At 40.3% G+C, this 15,546-nt stretch overlaps 1 pseudogene; it reads left to right on the forward strand.

Moving 5' to 3' along the window:
• Positions 1 to 2,685: 2,685 nt before the first annotated feature.
• LOC140934178 (glutamate carboxypeptidase 2-like) lies at positions 2,686 to 15,507 on the forward strand (annotated as a pseudogene).
• The last annotated feature ends 39 nt before the right edge of the window (positions 15,508 to 15,546 follow it).

Consider the following 15,546-nt stretch of genomic DNA (forward strand, 5'->3'; position numbering starts at 1 on the left):
AGACATATTGTTTCGGGTCCTTTATCTGTTCCTCAACTGAAAAGCAAAAAGATATCAATATAGTTAATGTCCTTAGTCTGTTTACGGCTGAAATTCCGAACGTTACAGACGCAAGTGACTTACGTGTAACTTTTATTTCATTATATTTTGCTGGGTGTTGAATTTCAAGGTCTTGAAATTTGACTACCAGTTCCTATTAAACAAAATAATAACAAATAAATAATTTGGAATCATTATGCCTGTCATAGAGAGACGTGCTCATAAAGATAAGAATTTTGTATTTTATAATGGTAAATAAAATGAATCCTCGCCTGAAATTGTCCCAGACGTTTTTTCGCTTCGAATCGAATTTCTTCCCGGTCACTCTCTCCAGCAAAATAAATCAGACAAAGAGAATAAAAAGATCTTTACTTCCCAACTTCGTTTAACATTGCATACTGATTTGTCGCCAACTTACCTGAATATTTATCTAGGAATCCCTTCCATGCCCACGTGACAAGACTTAAGTAGAATGTAGATTTGTCCGCCTATGCATAGAAGAATGACAAGAGTGGTTGTCAAGGTTGGTTGTACACCATAAATTAGTAGAGGAATATGTATAAAATCATAATATTTACCCTTTGTAGGTTTTCCTCCACCTTGGCAACATCGTCCTTCAGGGCGTTGCACATATCACGAGTGGAAGTGATTCTAAATGAAAGAAACCGTTTCCTATGAGCTATGAGGATATTTTCTAATAGAAAAATTGCGGTCATTTTAGTAATTTAAGTACCTTCAACTTCTCTTTTTAAACTTACTTATGTTCGACCTCTTCCCTGTTTGCAAGCTCTTCTTGTGGCCTTGTGCTAAGGCTTTTATTCTGAAACTGAAAAGTTAACAACAAAAACAGCATGGAGCTTTTCTAAGCATTTTAACACAAGAGGAAGCATACACCTATTTCAATAAAGGTTGCTTTGGGAACCGTCCTTTGGTCTTTGAAAGCCATGTTCGGTGGTCACTCAAGCAAAGCATTGCATTGAATTGTATTCTGCGTTTCAATGACCAAATCCCAAAGCAACCTTTATTGGAAATAGGTGTATAAAGTCGAGTCTTTGTTTATCTTTTGTTTAAGTTGCCTACTAACAAATCGCTCGCAATCCTTCCATTGTGTTAGACGTTTTAAATGAACCGCTGTGACCAAACTGATGCAGCGTATCGCGCCCAAACAAACATCCCTGTGCGGGGCAGGGTTGTTGTTTTGAACTGCCAACGGTCGCGATATGCTGATTGGTGGATTTGAATCGACGCGCATACCTCAAATGCCTTTGGTTGAGATTTTTGCACCGGTCATGTTGAGAAAGCTGGTCTTGTAACCTCAGGATCGCTTTTCTCGAGAAGTTTTGGGAGGATTGAGCTCTCATTCGGATGGGGCATGTATACATATCTAGTGGATCGGGAGCCGGTATTTTTGAGGTAAGAAATTAAATAGTTTGGCGTCGGTTCCAGCTTAAATTGGACTGGCTCACGCGCCGGCTGCTGATTGCTGCCTGCCTTCTTTAGTTTTAACCTCCGCGGTCAAATATTCATCTGCCAAAATAGCGCTTAAAACAGCACGGGACGGTGAAAAAAAACATGACACATGACTCAGTTAACATTTTCTTCAAACTTTTATTGAAAAATTTGCTGTTAATTCTGCATCTTGGAACAAAGCCACCGTATTGTTCATATGTATCAGATTCAATCAACAACGGACCCCACTAACAGAGGGTGGTCTGCCTGTGATTAAAGTTGAAATTTGACATGATTACACCGTGGGGAGCCCGAACGCTGTTTTAGCTAATAGAAGAAATTCGATGTATTTACGTTGTATTACCTAAGAAAATAGTAAGATGCATTTTGCTTTGTTCCTGTCACTATTTTAAAAGTCGTTTTGGAAGGGATCTGAATCCGATCAGAGACGGTTATTAAATAACATTGCTGGTTATCAAATGCGTTTGCTTGTCTGGCGCGTCGTAAATAAGGGACGGACCATTAGAAAACTTATGGGGCGGGGGGGGGGCGAAGTACAAAAAAAATATTCGCGCAAGGGAAAATTAAATGAAAAAAAATTCATGCACGCCAATTAATCCTAAAAAATATTCATCCTATGGCCTAAAAAAAATTCACACAAGGAATTTGATAACGAAAACAAATTCCTGCGGCTCGAAAATTCCCCTCCCCCCCATAACTTTTCTAATGGTCCGTCCCTAAGACGCTCAAGTTTCGTCTCACGTTTCTAATATTGTCAACTATTAACTTTCCTCTGACGGCCGTTAAAATTGGAACCGAGATCTTCTCCCTAGGAGATCGAGAGTTAATAGTTAACATGACAATATTAGAAACGTGAGACGAAACTTGAGCGTCTTATTTACGACACGCTAGACAATCAAACGCATTTGATAACCAGCAATGTTATCTAATAACCGTCTCTGATCGGATTCAAATCCCTTCCAAGACGACTTATAAAGACAGTGACAGGAACAAAGGAAAATGCATCTTATTATTTTATTAACTAATACAGCGTAAATATATCTAATTTTTTCTATTAGCTAAAACAGCGTTCGGGCTCCCTGTGATGATTATAAAGCTGGTGATTGACGGACAGCTAGAAAATAAGAAAAGGCAACTAGAAGCTTTGAGGTTTCATTCTTGTTAAAGTGACTCAAGATGCACGAGAAAAGCCGCTCTTCGTACACGTCTCTAAGATGTGTTTACCTAACAGTCACCTTGATTGTGCTGGCTTTTGGATGGAATTCAGCCAAAAACTGCAAAGATGACGGCGACGATTCTGTTAATGGTAATAGAAAATTTAATCAGAAACAGCTTGAGAAGTTCCATAGAAACGCTGTTAGAATGGTTTCCACCACGGAACTGCGCGATAACCTGGAGTAAGTAGAATACCGTATTTGCTTTGAAATTTTACACAAATAGTTATGACGAAATGATCTTGAACATTTGCAGGCAATCTTAAAAATGACCGGACAAAAAATTGCGGCCTGTGATGCAACTATTACAACATTCTGTCGAAATTCAGCTTTTCTTATATGCCTTCTTAAAATACCTTTCTGCCATTATAATAATGCTGATCTCATGTAGATGTCCAGTAAGAAATTATTTAACTTTGAGTGTTATAGTTATAAACTACTAAAATACCATTAAACTGCGGTTAGTAATATATCGAGATAAAAAATTATACTTAACACTTATGTCACTGTCTCTTAAATACTTCAGTTAAGATTTAAAATAACTTAGTAGTCATTTCCCTAAGGTTCGCCAACTCCGGCTTGATTTTGCACGGCCTTTCTTCCGGCAGAATTTTGGGTTGGTGAATGACGAAAGTGCCTTTGCTTCAAAACAATGAAAATTTTCCTGCGAGTAGTAACAAATTCAAGGAATACAATCGTTATAAACAGCATCTTTTCGTTACTATACATGCATGCACTATTTAACAATTATTCCTCGAGCCCGAATGGGCGAATGGGCTATTGACTCAGAGGCCATTAGGGCGAGAGGAATAATTGTTTTCGTAAAATCCAAATAGTTGGTCAAAAATATCGCGAATAAAAAATTTTTAGCTAGTTAAAGCTAGACTTTAATCCTTTTTTGTCGCCAAAAAGCGCTCGCTTTTCAGAGGTTTCTCCTTGCTCCTCGCCGAAAGGTTCCTAGCGGCGAGGAGCAAGGAGAAACGGCTGTATTCGCAGGCTATTGAAAAATTGGAAACAGTGGCAAATGGTACAGGAATTTCCCCGAAAGTTTCCTGAAATTCTGGAAACTATTGAATTTCCGAAATGCGAACCTTTCAACTGAAAATTCTGGCAATTCCAGGGGCAAAGTGGAATGGAAAGAAAACTTCCGGGAAAATTCTTTCGAAAATTTGGGTATACCTTTCGCGGTTGACCTCTGTTTTAGAAATTTTGGAAAATGCTGTTCCATTCGCTACTGGAAGTTGTCGCAAATTCAAAGCCGACGTTTTGGTTAATTTTCTGAAGGAGCTTCACCCATAACAACACCCATTACGTGTTTCACAATAGAGCAGTTACTGTCACTGGGTGGCTGTGGTCTGTCAAGCACCTCCAATTCAACCTTATGAGGATCTTATTTTGACTTTCATTATATGTGCCCACTTTACCTTGACTGACTACATGTTTCAAGCATGACCAAAATCACCACTTCACGTGAGCTTTACTGAACTGGCACTATTCAGCGCCTACAAGATTTATAGGCGAATCTTTGCTGACGTCATTGTTTACATTTTTCCTCATTAGCATACGACTTAACTCAAAGAAGCCGTGGCTGTATATATAAACTAAATGCAAAAGATGAAAGATCTGATTAAATTGAGCAATTTGTGCAATTTTTAGCTCTATACAAGCAATATTGAAGGAAATATCAGCCATCAAAAACTGTGAAATTTCTGTGTGGCAAAAAAGGTTAATGAGCCATACATTCTCTGTAAAATTTTGAGTTTTTAGAAGAGAATTTCTCCGAAACTATTCGGTGTACTGGGCTCAAAATTTTCAGAGATAACTGAAACTGTTATGCCCTTTCAATATTCAGAGTTTTTATTTTATTAGCATCATCAGATAGTGATAAGCATATGTTAACGAGGCTAAAAGTTTAAAAAAGATTCGCCTATAAGATCAAGGTCATTAAGGGTAAAGAGCCAAGTGTCAGTAATATGGAGGTGTCCGTACTGTAGATTGATCCTTGGAGCCCGTGGTGCACTCCTTTATTTAGCTTAAAAGAATATGTGCTGATGAACAGGGTATGGTTTTCAGGGTCGTGAGTCTCAAACAGAATACCGTAAAATTCCGAAAATAAGCCCCGGGGCTTACATTTTTCAAAGGCCCTTTTTGAGGGGCTTATTTTTGGAGGCGCTTATCTACGGAGGGAAATTTGCGTTTCAAAATCGAATGGGCTAGCCTTATAGTTGGAAGAAAATTTACCGTTTTGGCTCTGTTTTACTTTGTTTTTGAGGGCAATTTTCCAAGTACAAGCACCCAGGGGGCTTATATTTGGGGGGGCGATTTAACGGAGGGTTTTTTTGGGGGGCTTATGTTTGGATTCGCTTATACATGGAGGGGCTTATTCTCGGAATTTTACGGTATACAATTTCACTATCTAGTGTCTTGAGCAGGTTGTCTTTTTGTTGTGGACGTCTTTTAAAGAGTGTGAAAGTTGGCGAAGACTTAATTCTGTGTGCGAAATGAAACGACTTTTGTCTTAAACAGGGACCTATTTCAAAGGCCACGACGGCACACCTCTACCCAAGCGTCCCTTGTTAAGTGCTTCCGGGCTTTAGGCAAAAAAAACACACCCCATATAGAGGTGTCCGTTAGTGAAGTATGACTCCACTATGAGAAAAAGAAAAGAGGGGTGTGCAATAAAGCGAAGCAAAATTGCTTGAATGAAATGACTGAAACGTAACAGCGAAGTAGCGAAAGCATTAGAGTTGGAGTTTGTTTATATACTTAACCGAGCGGTACTGTACTGCCAAGGGCCTTTCCGGTCTAGAAGGTCTGTCGCTAACAAATCATCACCATATTTAACAGAAAGGTCAGGCTCGTCTGAACAGTCCAACTAGTTCTGAAGCCGATGAGCAGCACAGATAACTCACACATTTAGTTAACATCTTTGTCATTTTTTTCTTGGCGGGGGGCGGAGGGGGAAGGGGGCAGTTTGATGGCATCTCACTTTATCCTAATAGCGTACAGCACCCGTCCAACGTTATATCGTTCAGGTGCGATTCTTGAGCAAATCGTCATTTCCTATATTTCATATAGGTACGTTTCTCGGCTGGCATCATTCCGGTATGCGGCAGTCGGTTTCTTCTGGGGCGAAGTATTTGAGCTGTTTGAAATAATGCTGCAGGATATCACGCAAAAATGGTTTTACACCCACTTAGGGACAATTTTATACCACAGGATTAGACATCAAAATTTTTAGGATTTCGTTGTGCGACTCACCCTAGTCTCAGAGGGGGACCTTTTGTTGTCCCCTCCTCCAGAGCTCCCCAGACAGCTTGTTCGCAAATACAAACTCGAAAAAAGCGGAAAAGGAACTGGGATTGGCCAAACTCTGCGAAAGGACGTGGCTTTTCCTTTGGGCAGACGTCTTGGGGAGGAACGCTTGATGAAGTTCTAAGGAGGGTTTTTCCTGATAGCTTTCATTGACATGGACCTATCAATTGCCCTGGAAAAGAAAGACGACCCACGTAAAAATGTCAATTTAAATTGCAGGTACTTCACCAAAGTTCCTCACTTTCCTGGAGACCTCGTGAACCTTGACTTGGCAAAGCACATTCAGAAGAAATGGAAGGAATATGGCTTCGACAGCGCTACATTGAAGAAATACATTATAATGCTTTCACGCCCCACAAAGCCTGGTGTTGTAGCTTTGTACGACAGCTCTGGGCATGAGATTTACCGGTCAGCTCCTCAAGAGACATTTCTTGTTCCATCAGAGAACAACAGCAACGTTGTGCCACCTTTTAATGCGTACTCTCCACCAGGAAGCGTCAAGGTAAAAAAATAAGATACTCAATTTCAAGTCTAAGGAATTTCAGACCTTTTTCCCTAAGAAAAGTTAACGTTGTAAAAAGTATGGGGTTGCTAGAGTGGTAGCAGTCCTTTTTTAGACAAATCAGACTTATTCTAATTCTGATGCTAATTTTATAATCTGCAAAGGTCATAAGCTCATCAAAGCAGATGTGACCGCTAGCGGTCTATAAGATGGGATTGCATCAAGGTAATCCTCGGTTTTAATTTAATGTTCCATTATTTCAAAATCGTTACCACACATCTACGCTGAGTTAACCTATCAGAGAAGAACGCCAGATTAAAGCATGGATTAACTAACAATGACTGGAACTGAAGTAACCCATTAAGTACGACTTCTTGTGGCTGGGCATGTTAAATCGTTGTCCCGAGGAGCTGGACGGTTGCTTTTTCGTTGTGATTCCTTCTGCCCGTTCCCGCTATTATTCACTGTCATGTCTCACAGGCGAGTAAAGCGATCAGCCAGGGAAAAGGGAACCCTTCCCATCAAATGATAAAACGTTTGTCATGTTGGAGGGCAAACATTTCACTCAGACCTTGTAAAGAAAGGCAATCAAAATTTGAACGGATGACCCATTAATTGTTCCATTAATTTGCTTGCTCCTCAGCGTGGAATATTTCAAATATATGATACTAGGCTGAAAAGAGCCCACTGATCCGGGATTAAAAAACAGTCTTTTTTTCATTTTGAAAGATTGAAGCTATTCTTATGGCTTATAGGCAATTCAATTTGCTCATCAATTTAATTGGGTTGAATAACGTAACCACACAGACATGGGTTTGTTCATTTTGTTGCTTGTTTTGTCTTTCAGGGGAAACTTCTGTACGCTAATTATGGGCGTGAAAAGGACTTTGAAGCTTTGAAGAAGAGTAATATTAGCTGCTCTGGAAAAATCGTGATCATGCGATACGAAAACATTGGCCGCCCTGCAAAGGTCAGGTAGACTGCGAATACAGGTGGCCTTTTTGCTCTGCCGAGGCCGGAAGAGATCAAAGCCGTTGCATTTGAAGGCAGCAGAATTGTAAAAAGGGAAGATTTTAAGTAACTGCGAATTCAATAGGGTCAGAGTTTCTGGATAGCAGCACTATATTTCCTTTCTCCTCTGTCTTCCGTTTTTTCTTTTTCTTTCCTCCTTGTTTCTGAGACGAAAGGGTTTAAGGAGAAGGCTAAACTTAACTAGGTCACTTCTAGATAACAGTCAAAACTGTTGATGAGTTTCTTTAATGTGACACTCGCCTATTTAAAAACTTCTACTTAATTTTTTTTGCCCTATTGTAACACAACCCAGAGCATATAGTACATCAGCTATGATTAGGTGTGATCACCAAAAGAAATGGGCGTCGCCTGCTGGTATTCGCACACTTGATGTGCTTAAGATTTCTGTATATTGTTATCTTTCAGAACAAAAGAGCTCAGGCGTTAGGTGCCATTGGAGCGATTTTTTATATGGATCCCCAAGAGTACGCGAAGGAAGGTGTCGATAAGGTTTACCCAGAATATAACTGGATGCCGAGTACTGGAGTGCAACGGGGTAGTATCAAATCAACCCCGATACATGGAGATCCACAGACTCCCGGCTTCCCATCTGTCGGTACGACAATACTCATACTTGTAATTAGTAAGAGGTCTACTTTTTGACTTACTTTGTATTAGGAAAGGGCAGTTAATTATTGTTTTTGAAGAAAAAGGCCAGCCATTCGATAGAACGATTTTCCGAATAAACCGCGTCACTTTGAATGAACATTGCCCACATTTCAAACAAAACCTTTTTGTCTAGGAACTGATCAGACCAAAAGGACTCAAAAGGACCTGATTAAACTGCCAATGGCAACGCAAATTTGAACGATGGTTAATGATTCACTCAGGGTTAGTGCCAGCTGACCTTGAAACAACTGGGTTAGGAAAGAGAGCGCGGCGCTTTTACAAAACACACGTGTTCAAAAACAAGTTTACATACTATCTTAAGGTGGCCCAAATTTGGACCGATTGGTAAAGAAATCAGATGTAATAGCCGACGTTTAGGGCCAGTTTTCAAGTGCGACAGATGTCCTTTTTGCTCTACATTCTTTGTGTATAAATCTGTTGTGTTATACCAGTGGAAGATTAAGAGGGCAATAGTACCTTAAATGCATTAGAAATTATCCCAGTCAAACTTGTTAATATCATGGCCAAAGGAATAAGGACAAGGACTATTTTTTGAACCCAGAAATCTGTTAAAAGGAGATTCATTGCCTGTTGTAGAGGGTATGTATCGTTTACCTAAAGAAGAAGCCGAGAAGTTGCTCCCTCAGATCCCAACTCATCCTATATCATACAAGGATGCCGAGCCGCTGCTGCGGTAAGTTCTTGAGTAAGGTTTATGAGTAGTAAGTTGAAGAGTGATACACGTTACATCATACTAGTATTGTTTGGCCGGTGTCAAGCATACAACGGCGCCTCATAAAGCGTGATTGTCACTATCCACACAAGCTCAAGCAGAAGAAGGTTTACACAGAAAACCGTTAGTGTAAGGTGACGTATAAAGGCAGATAATTATATGTGGCGCTACCTTTGTTGGCTCCGGGGAATCAATCTAGCATGGTGGGAAAACATGTGCCAGTCTCCAGCCGAAAGGAATAATCTCTTTGCCTTGGCTTAAGGTGATGTTACATGGAACGATTCGCAACGACGATTTTAGCGCAACACAGTCTTATAACAATGTTGCGACGTTGTTTCGAACAGTTGCAGCAATGTTCCAATATTGTAACTCAGTGTTGCGCTCAAAATCGTCGTTGCGAATCGTCTCGCGTAACATCAGCTTCTTTATCGCCGGGAATTTCAAGTTTTGGTGAGCGTGCGATTTGCGGTGCAAACTTGGACCAACATGTCTCCTTTATTCGAAGTGTCTCCCCAGAGAAGTTGACGAGTCCTGTCTTTTGATGCATGCCCTTCATTCCCTTTAGATTGAAACCACCGAAATCAAGTACTTTTAATTTCGTTTTCAACCTGATATCAAAGCGAACACATAAACCAGAAGACGAATCTTAAATAGCACGAGGAATCACTGTCTCGTTTGGTTGAGCTGCTGATTTTAGAGGTGCATGACCTAGTTCCCCGATCAGTTGCACTGAGCGAAAAGAAAAGGATGAACGAGAAAATTAATGTGCTGAGACTGAAGAAAAAGAAGAAGAAGAGAGAAATGATGCTCTCTTTCCTTCCTTGACTCGTAAATTTTCGCGCTAATTTTCTTACTTCACCCGTTAACAGTGGCCACCTCAAGTAGCTCTCCTACAATCTGTTCTCTCCATGACGTATCATTCATTTTCGGTCTTCCATACTGGAAATTACAGGTACTGAATTGTGCTTTATTAAAATTATTTTAGAACCTTAGTTGGTGGCCTTCCGGCCGAAGATTTCCAAGGAGGTCTGAACTTTACTTATGGTATCCAGATGGCTGATAACGACACTAGGTGAGGGAATCGCAATAGACACTCCTAATAACTTTAATTTTTTGTTTTGACGTTTTTGGTATGCTGTTGGATTTCACTTCTTGAGTCAATTTTTCAAATGGTCCGCGTTTATACATAGCACCAAGCTGAATGTGGTTACTGATTGGCTCATCAGCTTCTTATCTACAGCGTTGAGGATAACAAGATTAACTCCTGTCGTTTTGCCTAACGCTCAACTGAACGCATTGTACTTCACGAGAACGATGAATCGGCGGTTGGAATCGTAGCAGCCCCTTCCAATGAAGCTAATCAGGGCTCAAAAAGGATTTTATGAAGGAGGAGAGACAGTAGTCTAGGTTAAGGTAGTCACAACATCCCAAGAAACCGACGTTTCATAGAGCAGTGATAAGAAGGTGGCTTATCAATATGGGCGATCCGGTCTAGCCGCTCTTTATACTTGTTTTGGGACTGACTCGTTGGCGCAAAACGAACGAGGGATCAAAATTTATTCTCTGATCATTTTTTCATTTGTATTGATTCTTTCAGAGAGGTCCTCTTGAACGTCAGCAATGAAAACTATCCGGCAGATGTTTACAACGTCGTGGGCGTAATTAAAGGCTCCACACATCCAGGTTGGTATCTGAGATGCGTGCCGTGAACACCAATCATACGCATGGCTGATTGCTAATATCTCACTGTTATTCAAGTTCCTTTCGGTCATTTCGTTGAAGTAGCCGAGACGATCGTTACAAATTCGCTCTAACCACGTGGTCCAAGGCCTTAAAACCCTTTCGGCTTAGGGACTAGGCAAATTCGTTCAGATGACATTACGCTGGGGACCTTTAAGCTTGACACGTAATGGCAAAAGCCCTAGGGGGTAATAACAAACTTTCGGGAGAACTGGTTCAAGGAAAGGAAATGACTCTCCATATGAACGCATTACAAGTTTACCAGCTGTTGTTGTTCTCATTTTTTAACAAGGCTGTGCTGATTCTCGAATATCTAAGGGCTGTTTATCTTCCCGTTGGGTACTCGGGTGAACAACTAGGTTTCCCTCATAGTCTTGTTAGACACTAAGGAGTATGCAACACTCAGTGGTGTTAAAACTACTTAGACTGCGAGAGTACGGTAATGTGAGTCATCTTCTCACTCAACTGCAATAGTAGTACTCTTGCACAATTGATACGTTTAGCTAATAGTTTCAACATTGCTTTCAAGACGAGCTGGTGATGTTAGGGAACCATCGTGATGCTTGGGTATTTGGTGCAGCAGATGCTTCCAGTGGAACAGCTGCTATGATGGAGCTGTCTAGAGTCCTCGGGGAGCAGTTGAAGAAAGGTATGCCATGCAGTGGTCAAAGCACAATGCTAACCAAAAACGACTTTAAAAATATTACATTTCGCATGCTTTACATTGTCCAGATGTACGGCACTATGTCCCATAGTGATACAGGATCTTAGCTAACCAGTCAATCTATCTTTAGGATGGAGGCCAAAGCGCACCATAGTGTTGTTAAGCTGGGGAGCAGAGGAGCCTCAATATATGGGATCGGTTGAGTGGATAGAAGTAAGTACTGTAAAACAAGCAATTTTAATTGGACACTTTTGATTGGACACAAGATAAGAGCGAAAACCAAACTTAAGCCATGTATGCCACCGGAATTGGGTTGACTGCTATTTGATTGATTGAATGACTGACTGACTGAAAGCAACTGATAAATATAGCCCTTCTTTTTTCTCTCTTTATCTCTAGGAGTATTCTCGTTTGCTGTCCGCTCGTGGTGTAGCCTATCTCAATGTCGATATGGCAGTTGACGGTAAGGCTAAGACAAGAAATATAAATTACTCGTTAAGAGAAGTCTTTAACCTCAATATTTGCCTATTATCCATTTGAAAAATGCGAGGTTTTATTACCAGTTAATTAAGCAAATCGTTTTGCTTTTGATGTTTTTTCAAGGAAACTACTCTTTCCATGCTAAATCTACGCCTCTTCTTGACTGGGTACTGGCCAGAGGAGCGCGGAAGGTCAGTAGGGATTATTTTTCTCGACACTTTTTTTCTGCATAGCGTGGGCTAAAACATTATTAACCATCTCCAATATATATTTCTCTATCTTTGCTCACATTTGGTAGGTTCGTAGTCCCTTAGGAAACGAGACCGCTTTTGAAGAATGGAAAAGGAAAATCCCATCAATAATGGGTTTCAACTATTTACCCAGGTGTCAGTGTTGCCAAAATACTTTTTTTATATTTTAGGTGGTCTAGCTAGCTCTTTATCCAGAGCTAAGTGGTTAGAGGATCCTGTCAAGTGGTTGTGTCGTTATTTCGTTTGTTTCGTGAACCTTAAAGCATAGCTTAGTACTTCCATTTGGCTTTAACACGACGCCCACCACTGTTACACCACGCGGGTATCTGGAAAATCTATCTCATTTCTATTGTAGTTAAGTGAATTCCTGCAGCCCCTAACAGCCACTAATGTGCAATGTTGTGACCAACAATATTTGAAGCTGGATGCTCTCTTCACTTATTTTAGGCTTCAACAACCAAGAGCAGGCAGTGATTATGTCAACTTTATCCAGCGTCTTGGAATCCCTATCGTGGATATTCGCTACACATACGACTCTGTAAGTTGACATTTCCATGTTTCGTGTGACTCTTGGGAAATTCGTTGTTATTCAGTTGAATTGAATCTGACCCTGAGTTTTCGTACACAGAAAACGAGCGGCAATCCCTTATACCATACAGTTCACGACAACTTTTGGTGGATGACAAATTTGATTGATCCTGAGTTCAAATACCATCAAGTGACCACAAGGGTATGGACCGAAATAACAATGACCTTGGCGGATGACGATATTCTACCATTTAACGTGACACACTATGGTGTCAATATGAAGGAATACAACAGACGTATCAGGAAGGACTTTGGGAGTGATTTCAGCAATTACAACGCCACTAGGGAGTTGGGTTAGTTCTTGTATTTTTTTTCTAAGTCAACCCTTTCGCTCCTTGGCATTTTGCCGAAAATCGTCTTTTGAAGCTAGTCGAGCAGGTTTCTGGTTATAATGAGCCAAAACCGCCAAAAATGCCATTTATAGTTCGGGCACTCAGTTCATGGCCTTCTGTTTCAGAATCAAAATATCAGCTTCCAAAGTTCGGCAATGCACAGAAAGCAAAATTTAAAGACAGTTTTTCGGCATAAAAGTGCCTCTGCAATCTTGACTTTCACTTTGTGATTTCTCGCCTAGCTTGGGCGTTGCTAGGCTTCATTTGGTGGGAAAAGTTGTCTGAAAAGCTTTTAGGATCTTAGGATTAGATTGAATAAAATGTAGGTGGATTGTGGCACAAGATGTTAATGTGAATTTTCGGGTAAAAGTTACATGTTTTTTTTCTTTTTCTCCGGCCTTCTCGGCTGAATCGTGCTCATTCTGGTATGGTTATAAGGGACATTATTCGCACGGGCGGTTAAAACAATCATTAATCCTAACCAGATTCTAAAAGGATTTGCGTATGGAACTTTGGGATTTAAATTGTATTTTTTTTCGTCTGTAGCGGCAGGGAAAAACGCGGAGAGTATTGAGAAACGGTTGCATTCGCAGGCTAACCGGATACCAAATATTCATGAAGAGTTCATAGTAATATTGTTCAGAATAATAGTTTTCTATAGAACTGTTATAACTGGCGTTTTCACATCATATTGCAGACTATCTTGACCAAGCTGTCGAAAAATTCCAAGAAACTGCTAAGAACTTTGATGAGTTCGTGAAGAAAGCAGACAGAAAAGAGTAAGTAGGTCCCTTTTTAAATGCAGCCGAGTATATTATAATTTTGCTCCGATTCCAGCAACTTATTTAATAACGTAATTCCCAATAAACGCCACCCTGCCTAATAAGCACTATCCTTCTCCTTAAAGGGCAAAGCCCCGCAGCCCATCAAGGCTAGCGCTGAAAATACTTTTGTCAGGTTCAACGGAAATATATATATATACTGAGAACAGGTCACGGGTTCATTACAGCACAGAGAACTCTTGTTAGAGTTAATTCTTTTAGAAGATCGTGAGTTGGACACTTGAGTTTGTCTTTTTTTACCTTTCCGCTGCCCGCGTTTTTGCAGTTCAACGTAATACCGTCCATTCGGCTCACAAATCGCTTGATAAATCCACTTTTTGAGGCACAACCATTAAGCGAATTAGAGTATTCCGCTCATCCATTCTTATATGTATTTTTTGTTGTTAAATTGTTGTTTGCCAGTGATGCAGTGTTACGTACAATCAACAACCGTTTGCTCAACGTCGAACGAGCTTTTATCAACCTCGAACCTATTCTACCAGACAACCCATTGCAGCGGTAAGTGAATAATATGTGATTTTCGTTTGTTCAATGCGTTACCTGTGTCAAAATGCCCGTGTTTGGAAGGCTATTTGAAGAAGAAATTCTACCGACTGAATTGAATTTATCCGTGAGCGTCCTTATTTGAACATGCACATTTTTTTCATGAAAAGAAATTTTGTCATCAACGCCTTTTTGTTCTTTTGTCAATCTCTACGCATTTTTACAGGTGACACTTATTGACACTATTTGAAATGTTCCATTACAGGCATGTGGTTTTGACACACAGCCCGACCATTAGGTACAAGTGGTACGGCGGAGTCGTGGACGCCATTTATCGTGCCCGGAAAGGTTTAGGTTCCCCAGAGGAAGTCAAGAAGCAAGTATCGATCGTGGCATATGGAATAAACTCAGCTACACACGTGCTTGAGCTGGACCCGATTATATAATCCATAGATATGCTTTGCAATGCGCGCGTTGACTCTCAGTGTTGTAGACCAATATAATACTCCTCAAAACTAGAGCTGCCTGAGGTTTATTCAGTAAAGAATGAAAATGGCAGTGTAGGGTAAGCGAAAGTGAAGGGATCTCCTTTATAAGTAAACGCCGTAGTTATCAGTAGAAGGTACACATAGGTTCTAGACCGTTATTCGTAGTTTGTTTTAAACCATTACCGTGTATGCTTTAATCTACGAAAATGGGTGGAAGTGTTACAATATATGTGTAAAAATGGCTCATGTTTGTAAGTTGTGTTATAATCTTAATACGCTGGGCTAAAAACTATTACTATACGCCAGCATATGCTTTTGTTTTATCACATCTACACAGTTTGGATTCTTTTTAAAAATAAACTGACAATGTGAGGAGTGTTAAACCGTCCTCTTTGTTTGTATTTCCTGAAATAGTTCCCAAAAATGTTTTACTGAAAGAGAATGTTTTGGCAAACCTTGCAAAACATACTCTTTTCATTGCCCAAGCCAGCGTTGGTTAAAGGCTCACATTCCATTGTCTTGCTAGAATATTCTTTTTTATTAGTTATAAACGCATCAATCACATGGTAGACTTATACACATTCAAGTTTTAATTCCCTGCTGTTTATCGCATAATCCGAAGGCCAAGTAGATACAAATATCTTCTAACCACAATAGATGCACACCAACTGCACCAGGATCAACTAACTGGAGACAAGTGTACCAGCTGGTGACAAGTGCATAAC

The sequence above is a fragment of the Porites lutea genome, chromosome 4 (assembly GCF_958299795.1).
Source record: "Porites lutea chromosome 4, jaPorLute2.1, whole genome shotgun sequence".
Classification (NCBI taxonomy): domain Eukaryota; kingdom Metazoa; phylum Cnidaria; class Anthozoa; order Scleractinia; family Poritidae; genus Porites; species Porites lutea.